Source organism: Salvelinus sp. IW2-2015, linkage group LG28, assembly GCF_002910315.2.
Source record: "Salvelinus sp. IW2-2015 linkage group LG28, ASM291031v2, whole genome shotgun sequence".
Taxonomy (NCBI): domain Eukaryota; kingdom Metazoa; phylum Chordata; class Actinopteri; order Salmoniformes; family Salmonidae; genus Salvelinus; species Salvelinus sp. IW2-2015.
Genome location: NC_036868.1, coordinates 21,684,673 through 21,695,138, shown reverse-complemented (window position 1 = coordinate 21,695,138; position 10,466 = coordinate 21,684,673). Strand labels below are relative to the sequence as shown.

General features: G+C 43.2%; 1 pseudogene; it reads left to right on the top strand.

Annotated features, from left to right (window-relative positions):
* The first annotated feature begins 9,273 nt into the window (after positions 1-9,273).
* Positions 9,274-10,466, top strand: part of LOC111954124 (gephyrin-like) — a 151,094-nt pseudogene continuing 149,901 nt past the window's right edge.

The window sequence follows — 10,466 nt, the reverse complement described above, 5'->3', positions numbered from 1 at the left end:
GAATCTTGGCATAGATTCTACAAGTGTCTGGAACTCTATTGGAGGGATGCGACACCAATTCCATCATTTGGTGTTTTGTTGATTGTGGAAAACGCTGTCTGAGGCACCGCTCCACAATCGCCCATAAGTGCTCAATTGGGTTGAAATCTGGTGACTGAGACRRYCAYGGCATATGGTTTACATTGTTTTCATGATCATCAAACCATTCAGTGACCACTCGTGCCCTGTGGATGGGGGCATTGCCATCCTATGGGGCCAAAATAATAGCCATAATAACAGCATTTTTASACATGACCCTATATAATATAGCTTTTTTCCTTTATTTTATTTAGTAAATATTTTCTTAACTCTTCTTGAAATTGCATTGTTGGTTAAGGGCTTGTAAGCAAGCATTTCAYGTTAAGGTCTACACCTGCTGTATTCGGTGCGTGTGACAAATAACATTTGATTTGATTCGATTTTTGATATGGGATGGTAATTGCTTAAATAAATCAGGAGCCACACCTGTGTGGAAATACCTGCTTTCAATATGCGTTGTATCCCTCATTTACTGAAGTATTTCCTTTATTTTGGCAGTTACCTGTACATTGAACATGCTCTCTATAACCTATAGGGCTGGTTTCCTAAAACGCAGACTAAGGTTAGTCCTAGACTAAAATACTATTGACACAAARGCTTAATCTGGAAACCAGCCTGTACATGTTATAGCAAAAGCCATCCATTTTATTTCCCCTCTTCCATCAAAAAAAATTGGAATCAGAAATACGAATTCCTCCTATTTCACTATTCCTCCTCTTTGCTCCCTTCTCCAGTATCCTCCCTCTCTCCAGGCCTTCTGATTCCCACCATATCCTCTTTTYCTCTCCCGTCTTTGCGTGGAGATGCTATGCGACTCTGGCCGGCTTTCGAAACGGCTCGTCCACATTGCAYTAATTCCRAGTAGTGGAGGAATCCAGTATCAGATGTAATGGGTTTGATTCCAGCGCCCTGAGGCCATGTTCCGCAGCAGCCGCTGTAATGGTGGGAGTCTGCCCAGATCCTGCTCTCTCTCTCATCAGAATGCCACTGCTGCTGCTGCCGCGCTGCCTGCGTGCTTTACTGCTGCCTAGATAACGCTAAGGCACACATGCACACACACACTCTCTCAATCTCTATTTCTGTCTCCATCTCTCTTTCTTTGTCTCTGTCTTGCTCTCTCTTTCTCTCTTTTCTCTGCTCTCTTACTACCTCGCTTTCTCTTTCGCTCTCTCTCTCTCTCTCGCTCTCTGCTAGTCTGCCTTCTCACCCTCCGTCCCTCTATTTTCTCTCTCTCTTTCTCTGTTCTCGTTCTCGCTCCTTTGATCTCTCCCGCATATCTCCCTACCTCTCTCACTTTCTAACGCTCTTTATCTAACTCTTTCTCTCGAATTCTCCCAAAATCTGCCTACCTCCCCACCTCCCACCGCCTCACGTACACTAGTCAAAACGCCTCTCCTCCATAACATGTGTTGTTCCCTAATTATTGTCTCTAAACAAGGGGCTCGTCCCCAGCAGTCCTGAATTAAGTGGCTGCTGTTAATCTCTCGGCAGAAGGAAGGGTAATTGTTTTCTTCCCTTCTTTCTTCCTCCTCTTTCCATCTCTCTACACTTTACATTTTACATTGTAGTCATTTAGCCGACGCTCTTATCCAGAGTGACTTACAATTAGTGCATTCATCTTATGATAGCTGGGTGAGATAGCCACATATCAAAGAYGTAGCAAGTACCTTTTTCCTCAATAAAGTAGTTATTAGCAAAGTCAGTAAACTTGTTTATGTGTGTGTGGGGGGAGGGGGTTCATTTTAAGATGAAGAGGCAGGGAATCAGATGTTTTCAGAAGATGAGCAGGGACTGCTTTCCTAGCGTCAGCTGGAAGCTGGTTCCACAGGGAAGAGCTTTGACTGAGTGCCAGGACAGGGAAGAGCTTGGACTGAGCTGAGGGGGAGCTGACCCCCGTAGAAGTAAGAGGGCCAAGAAACCAGAGGTTGCGGAGTGCTCGGGTTGGGATGTAGGGTTGAGCCTAGCCTGAAGGTAAGGAGGGGCAGTTCCCCTTGCTGCTCCATAGGCAAGCACCATGGTCTCGTASTGGACACGATCTTTCTCTCTGTCTCTCCCCGTTTCTCTCCCTCTCTCTAACCCTCTCTCCTCTCCCTCTCTCTCTCTGTTAAAATGAGGCCAAGTACATTCACACCGACTAATAAGGAAATCCGGAGAGTGTTGATATACTGTATCATAACAGAAGAGGAAATKAACTTGACTTGAAAACTGCTGTGCAAGTTATTGTGTTCTTATTGTGTTTCTTGTATTTTCGTACCTTCATTGAATGTTTTATGATGCTAGTGAAAACAATAAGATAGTGATGGGCATCCCGAGTTTTTTCGTAAAGCCACAAMATTTGGCTCTGTTCATCGAGCTCCCAAACGGCTCCTCATTCAAAATTCTTGAAAATCGATCTAGGACCATGAAAAAATGGCAAATCTCTCATTTAAGCCCAAAAAGTAGGCTACCATGATGTCAGATCATGATATGCACATTGCATGTATTTTTTTGCTAGCCAAATTATTCGAAAGATTCTTGAACTGCAAAAAAGAAATGTTGTAAAAATGTTGTCACTTATTTGCAGATAATCGTTGTTTGAAGCTCAAAACAACAGCAGTATTACCAGTATACAAATCAGGGAGTCAAATGAACGGCTCATTCACTGATGCGATTCGGTTCCTAACGTTCACCCCCCCCAAAAAATTATGTTTGTTCGCTAACGGCCAATCACTACAATACGACTTACCACCATTGGAGGCAGTATGGTGGTGATTTTGTTACAAGCGTAAACATGGGAAGTGGGTGCTGTTCCTCGGAAATTTCAATTTCATCGCTATCCGCTGCAGTAGTGTAAAAAAGGACCACTATTTTTAGCACCACATGTCAGTAAACAGCGACAATCTAACTTGCACTTGCATACATTCCCGTTGGGAGATAAATGGGATAGGAAGCACAGCTATGGCAGAAGTGACTTGACGTAGCAGGTTAGGAGAACTAACGCAGCATGTTAGGAGAATTAACGTAGCAGGTTAAGAGAATTAGGTTAAACTTAGGAAAAGGATTAGGGTTAGCTAAAATGCTACAGTTGTCAGTACCTCCACGATTAAGTAATTCTCCAATCGCAATTTTTTTTTGCAAAATCAATAATTCCCGGCATATTATGCGAGGGCATCCAAAATTGACCACCACTGCACTATTACCACATGACATAGTAAAATCATCGCAATATTATCTCATTGCAATTTCAACCAATCACAGCACATTTATGGCATAATATGCTTCAATCAAGCCATACATCAACAAACTTTTTGGGGTGACAAATTGGACTCGAACATGCAACTTTTGGTCCGTACCTTTACTTCACCTAGCTACAACCAGKAAGTAGGCCTAACCAGGAAGTTAGAATCCTTGTAGAAGGACCATGGATCAAGACACTGCCAAAACAGCCAGCCAATCACCTTTCTATAAATGTCCTTTCTCTTCCTCTGACTCGATCCCAGCCAAGTTTCAATAAAAATGAAATAAAGATGCCCAAACCCTCCAAAAAAAAACGAATGTACTCTTTGCTAATCACATTTAAATATTCAATTAAATATTTGACCCATATRAAATGATGAGGTACAACACTGTACACGCAAAGATGAGTTTAACTTAGTGCAACTCCAGTAAAACTTCCGGCTGCATGTTTTATCATGCATTTAACAGCTATTTTAGCTGTACTGTTTTCTTTTCAGGAATGGAGGTAGCGGATGGAGGGAGGCAGGGATGAGAAGTCGCTGGGGCGGAAATAAAGGTTTATGGCTCGTTCCCTCTCTTTCTCACTCACTCACCTACTCTCACTCTCTCTCTCACTCAGGATGAGGTAGAGGGAGGTAGAAAGAGAGGGAGGAACATTTGTTGGAAAATGCCATACTTATTAATCTGGAAGATAAAACATTTTTTGTCAGGAACTCAGAGTGGAATGTGTTTTATGTGTCTTTGCCTATTTAGTGTGTTCTGCTTTGCCATATGCTATGTTTGTGTGCAGGCACGTTCCTCCCTAAATGTATGCATATGTTCCTGTAGGTAGTGGGGGAGGGTGGTGTGTTAGTATATCCAGCGCTCCTGTTCTGCGGTCGTCCCAGGACAGCCAGGCAGGCAGGCAGGCGGGGTATTCTGTAGCTTTAGCGCTGCCACTGTTGCGTAACGCAAACAGCCCAGCACAATCTGCTGTCCTCTGGCTGTCCCCGCCTGCAGCTGGAGCCTGTGGGCTTTCCCTGCCACCGCCACAAACACAGCGTTGGAGCCACACGCCTCACACACACACACATGCACACACACACACACGCGCTCACACACATGCGCACACACATTCAGGCACACACACACGATCCTCTGCACACCAGATGGGGTCCCCAGCCCATTGCATCCATCATATGGTGTGGCTCCCTCTCGCTCCCCCCCTTTCCCTCTCTCTCCCTCTCTCCCCCAACCTCCCCCCTCTCTTCCCCCCCCTCTCTCTCTCCTCTCTCTCTCTTTCCCTCTCTCACTCCTCTCTCTCCTCCTATCCCCCCTCTATCTCTCTCTCTCTTTCTCTCGCCACTCCTGTGCTCAGTAACAGGGGATTTCCATCCTTCCAGGAACTCCTGCCAGCTCTGGACCGTGATGATGTGGTGTCTGCTCGTTCTGGGCCCGGGCGCTAACAGTTAGCTCAGTTTCTGGTTAACGCCTGGGCTTGTCGTGCTGCTGACAGCATGACAGATGTGGATGAAGACACTGGAGGACATTCATGTCTTGTCAGGGAAGGCTTCTTCTCAAAGGTCAAAGGGCAGAAGGACCCATGATTTCTCAATGACGTCCATCTTGGTTTGTGTCACGGACAGGAATGAAGAAATAGAGGTGGAGGTCGGAGGGACCAGATGTAGCGTTTTGAAGGGGGTAACGTTACCAAGCACTCTGACTAACCACACATGATATAGTGTCTAATGGAGCAGCGTAATCACATTCACAGAACTAGATTACCTTCGATGTGAACTCATACTGTCAAGTTTCATTTCACCACCCTTTAAAGGGGCAATCAGCAGTAGAAACAATATCAAAGCGTTTTCCGTTTCTCTGTAAAAAGCTGAGGGACGGGGCTGAAGAAATGGAACCTCTCTTTAATTCATCAACAGAACTATGGATGCAAGGACATCAAAATTATAGCTTTAACTTCTCTGCGCTACGGATCCCTTTAGCGGGATCATTTTCCTAAACAACCGCTGAATTGCAGGGCGCAAAATATTACWAAAAATATTTATAATCATGCAATCACAAGTGAAATATACCAAAACACAGTTTAGCTTGTTGTTAATCCACCTATCGTGTCAGATTTTGAAAATATGCTTTACAGMGAAAGAAATCCAAGCTTTTGTGAGTGTATCAATCAATGCTAGAATAGTTAGCCCCAAATTAGCATGGTCACGAAAGTCAGAAAAGCAATAAAATTAATCGCTTACCTTTGATAATCTTCGGATGTTTGCACTCACGAGACTCCCAGTTACACAATAAATGTGATTTTTGTTCGATAAATATTACTTTTATAACAAAAAAACGCCATTTGGGTTGCACGTTATGTTCAGAAAACTACAGCCTCGTTCCGGTCCTGAAAGGCAGAAGAAAATTCCCAAACGTATCTGATTAAAAAATATGACTAAAAATATTTATAATCATGCAATCACAAGTGAAATATGCCAAAACACAGCTTAGCTTGTTGTTAATCCACCTATCGTGTCAGATTTTGAAAATATGCTTTGCAGCGAAAGCAATCCAAGCTTTTGTGAGTGTATCAATCAATGCTAGAACAGTTAGCCTTTATTAGCTTGGTTAGCTTGGTCATGAAAGTCAGAAAAGCAATAAAATTAATCGCTTACCTTTGATAATCTTCGGTGTTTGCACTCACGAGACTCCCAGTTACACAATAAATGTTATTTTTGTTCGATAAATATTACTTTTATAACAAAAAAACGCCATTTGGGTTGCGCGTTATGTTCAGAAAACCAAAGCCTCGTTCCATTCGACGAAAATTCCAAAAAGTATCCGTAATGTTCGTAGAAACATGTCAAATGTTTTTTATATCATTCCTCGTGTTGTTTTTAACAAACATAATCGATAATATTTCAACCGGACCGTAACCTATTCATAAAAAGAGAGAAGAAAATGGAGAGCTACCCCTCTCGCGCGCAGGAACTAATCAAAGGACACCTGACTACTTTTGAAAAATCTCGCTCATTTTTCAAAATAAAAGCCTGAAACTATGTCTAAAGCCTGGTCACAGCCTGAGAGAGCATTGGAAAATGAATCTGGTTGTACCCCTTTAAATGGAAGAAAGACGGGCAAGGAAACACAGATTTAAAATCACTTCCGGGTTAGATTTCCTCAGGTTTTCGCCTGCAGAATCAGTTTGTTATTACTCACAGACAATATTTTGACAGTTTTGGAAACTTTGGAGTGTTTTCTATCTCAATATGTAAAGTATATGCATATTCTACTATCTGGACCTGAGAAATAGTCCGTTTACCTGGGAACGTTATTTAAAAAATATATAATTATAATCTGACCCCTAGCGTCAAGAGGTTTTAACCATGTTTTGAGGCTATATAGTGTTTGTCTATTATTATTTTGTTTACTAACATTGGGGTAAACAACATGCTTATATTTTGGATTCTGATGGGGTATGACAGTGGAACAAAGCTCATGAGGCATTTACTGTCTAAGTAAAATCCTTCAGGATGAATGGATACTTATCATTCATTTAAGTTACAAAAATGTATGTAGCAACTGATGATTTATTGCTCTTTTAACTTTAATAATATTCCCAGGAGCAAAAATTACTTTGAAATCAGGTTCATTTTCAGTTCTGAACAAGTGTTGAAAGTAAGTATTTCCAGATGTTGAAAATACATATTTTCCTTGAAAATATTTGTAATGAACGTTGAAAATGATATTGCCAAATGTCAGCTGTACATACATTCACCTATATCTACAGGTAACTGCCAAAATAAAGAGGGACACAAGTATATTGAAAGCAGGTGCTTCCACACAGGTGTGGATCCTGAGTTAGTTAATAAGTGTGTGTGTGTGTTGTGTGTGTGTGTGTGTGTGTGGTGTGCGTGCGTGCGTGTTGTTGTGTGTGTGTGTGTGTGTGTGTGTGTGTGGTGTGTGTGTGTGTGTGTGTGTGTGTGTGTGTGTGTGTGTGTGTGTGTGTGTGTGTGTGTGTGTGTGTGTCTGTGTGTGTGTGTGTGTGTGCTGCGTGCGTGCGTGTGCGTGCGTGCGTGGCGTGGTGCGTGCGGTGTGTGTGTGTGTGTGTGTGTGTGTGTGTGCATGTGTTTGTGGCATAGTCCCACTAAGGCCCACTGAAGCTGTTCTGGTGGCTCGTGGCCGCCCAACGCCCTAAGACAATATGTTGGTGTTTGCTTTATTTTGGCAGTTACCTGTACATGTCAGTGAAGAAAGCATTATATCACATTCAACATTTTAATTCGAATTTTTAGTGGAAAATTGAAATAATTGAAGATTGCGGTATAGAATATTTAYTATTGCTCCCATCTRTCACATGTATTTATGTTGGCTTTTTCAAAAGYTTAAGAACTGGCAGTGGTCAGATGAAGAAAGTGAAGAAAACACCAACACTACCATACAGTTCCCAGTAACTGGATAAGAGTGTCATGCTAAAAGCATCAAATGTAAATAAAAAAAATGAACACTTGCCAAGCACAATGGGTATTATTTGAATGAGCACCGCCCCCAAACCATACCTAWTTTGGACGGACTAAATCTGAATCCTTCATAGACATCTATGTTTTACAAGTTTGGACAGCACAGTAAAGYACCGTACAGTACAGTAGAGCACAGTAGAGTTTAGTTCAGTACAGTAAAGCCCAGTTTAGTTCAGTAGAAGTTTAGTACAGTGAAGTACAATATAGTAAATTATACTCATTCCRCTTTACTGTACATTACTGTACTGTACCAAATCTGAACAAAGCATAGAAATCTATCTTACATTGGGCCAAATCAAGGCAGGTCCGGACTGGACCAAATCTGAACCATACAGACTTCTATAATGAGTTGATATTTGGTCTTATCCGGACAGAGAAACGACATCTGTGGAGTTGGAATCAAGGCCTGGGCAGATCTTTCCAAAGTCCATGGACTTCAGCATTGGATGTTGGGAGGGTCATCACTAGGATGTGTGATTCTGGGCGTGTGAACTGCCACCCTCAMCTAAAATCACACTGATTAATAAAATACATGGATGTGGAAGTAAAATGTTGTCAAGGTTTCCATTCCGTTTGTCGCGTGCGCCAGGGGAGTCATTCGAGACACGACTGACTTGATGTTTTTGAAGTGAGTGAGCGGTCAGGCTTGAAGAGTTGACCCAGTTCCCGCCATGGTGCACGGTACACTCCATAGTCCATAGTCCCCATGCTCATATAGGCTAGGTGTGTTCATGAATCATGTATTGATCAAATCCAAACAGAAGCGGGAGGATTGGTCGTTTTTTCCCCATAAAAATAAACAAGGGRAATTATACACCACGGAAGCGTGCAGTCAGACTAAAAATAGAAGCGAGGTTTTTGCCTCGGGATGCAGTTGCATTTTTACAGGTCAGACTGTGATCTTCTCTTGAGCTTCTGAGGATGGAAACGCAGTAGGCCTACTTAGTCCTCACATCTCCTGGTCATTACTATTTCATACGAAGCGGGCATAATGCCCAAACACCTCGYAGACTAAAAGTGCCTTTTCATCACCCAATATACTGTAATGAAACAGGCAGGGAGCAGGTCTCGAACCCTCGACCTCCTAGCCCGAGGTCCGGCGATTTCCGCGCTTATAAACCCAGGGTCGTTACAATACTATGACCCATAGACGGTGTGACACCAAGCATATGACGTGGGAAAATTGGAGTGGCATTACCGACGCATTGCTTAAAGCCTGTCTGTTTCTCTGAGTCTTCATAGAGAAATCAATAGTGGTCTCCAAAAGAATGAATCTGGAATCCACACTACTACCATGGCAGACGGCCAGCTGAGTGATGTGTGCGGTTTAAACGGCCCCCGCATTCTGCCGCGCACGGCCAGCTATCTAGGTGTCTTAATCGCTCGGCTCTCCACTTCTCTCGCCTAGCTCTGCTCTTCTTCCTCATTCCCTCCCTCSMTCTGTCTCCTCATCCTCCTCCTCCTCATACCCTCCCCCTAAGTTCGATGTGATCGGCTCTTGGCCCTGCCGTGAGTTCTCAGTGCGGGCGACAGCGCTGCTGAACATGGCGTCAGACRGGATGATTTTAACAAACCACGACCACCAAATCCGTGTCGGAGTCTTGACAGGTAAATGCAAAATTGCATTGAGTKATTCATATTTCTCTGTGACAATGTGAATTATTTTCCGTTGACTGTCCGTTGGGGTGCCTCTCGCGGGCGTCTCATAGGCTACATGTCGGTTGATTTTGCGTGGCGGCTCTCTCCATCTCTGGCTGATTTTGCAGTTYTCCGCGGCAGGTCAGCGCCTTGCGCCTTGAAGCCCCCTTATTTTCACAGGACTAATTGATTTCACACATCCTTGCATGCGACGGAAAATGACAATGTAGCCCACATTCATACAAACCTGTTCGGTATCATTCGTTGCCATGGCGTTTGCGAGGCGRTTTTTCTCGGTGAAGGGCTCAGTTTTGTGTGTTGAATTATTCATAGCCCGTATCTGCTTYTGCTTGTCAAATCTGAAAATGACAGCTGACCGTGTGCGGAGATAAACATGCTTGCGCTGTATGTATTTCGTTATTGACACGCGGTTGGCCACAGCATTTCTCCAAATGTAGCCCATGACAATTGCTGATGATAAGTTTATGTATTTAAGCGCACAGAAATGCCCGTGTTAATTGCGGAATACATGGCAAAGCAGGCGCAATGAATGATATGTGACTGATTTGTGAATGACATCGCTAATTGAAGCGGCTGGTTAACGTGACTGAGGCTCTTCTGGTTTCGTGAGCAGAATACGAGTCGACTTAGGCTACCGATYGGAAAACGATATATAGGCTTCAAACTGTTATACACAAGACATTGAAAATGGCTATTTCTATGTGTTTTTAGGTRTGTTTGCTTTGTCATGTTTCATATTCAGAACTGTGATGTTGAACAAGGCGAATAGTCGTGCGGTGTCATGAGAGGAAAGCAAATGAAAGATACATGTAACCAGAGACGGTTAATATTGACAAATGCAGGCTTGCCTGCTGCTGTAGCGATGCTGTTGAATTGGGGAAAGTGTCGGATGAGAAAACGAGTAATGGAGGGCGCTGGATGATTCAATTCATCGTGATCGCCTATGACATTCTCCCTTATGGTAAATCCGGTTGGAAGATGGTATTGTGTAGCAATGGAGGAATGACTGTAGAT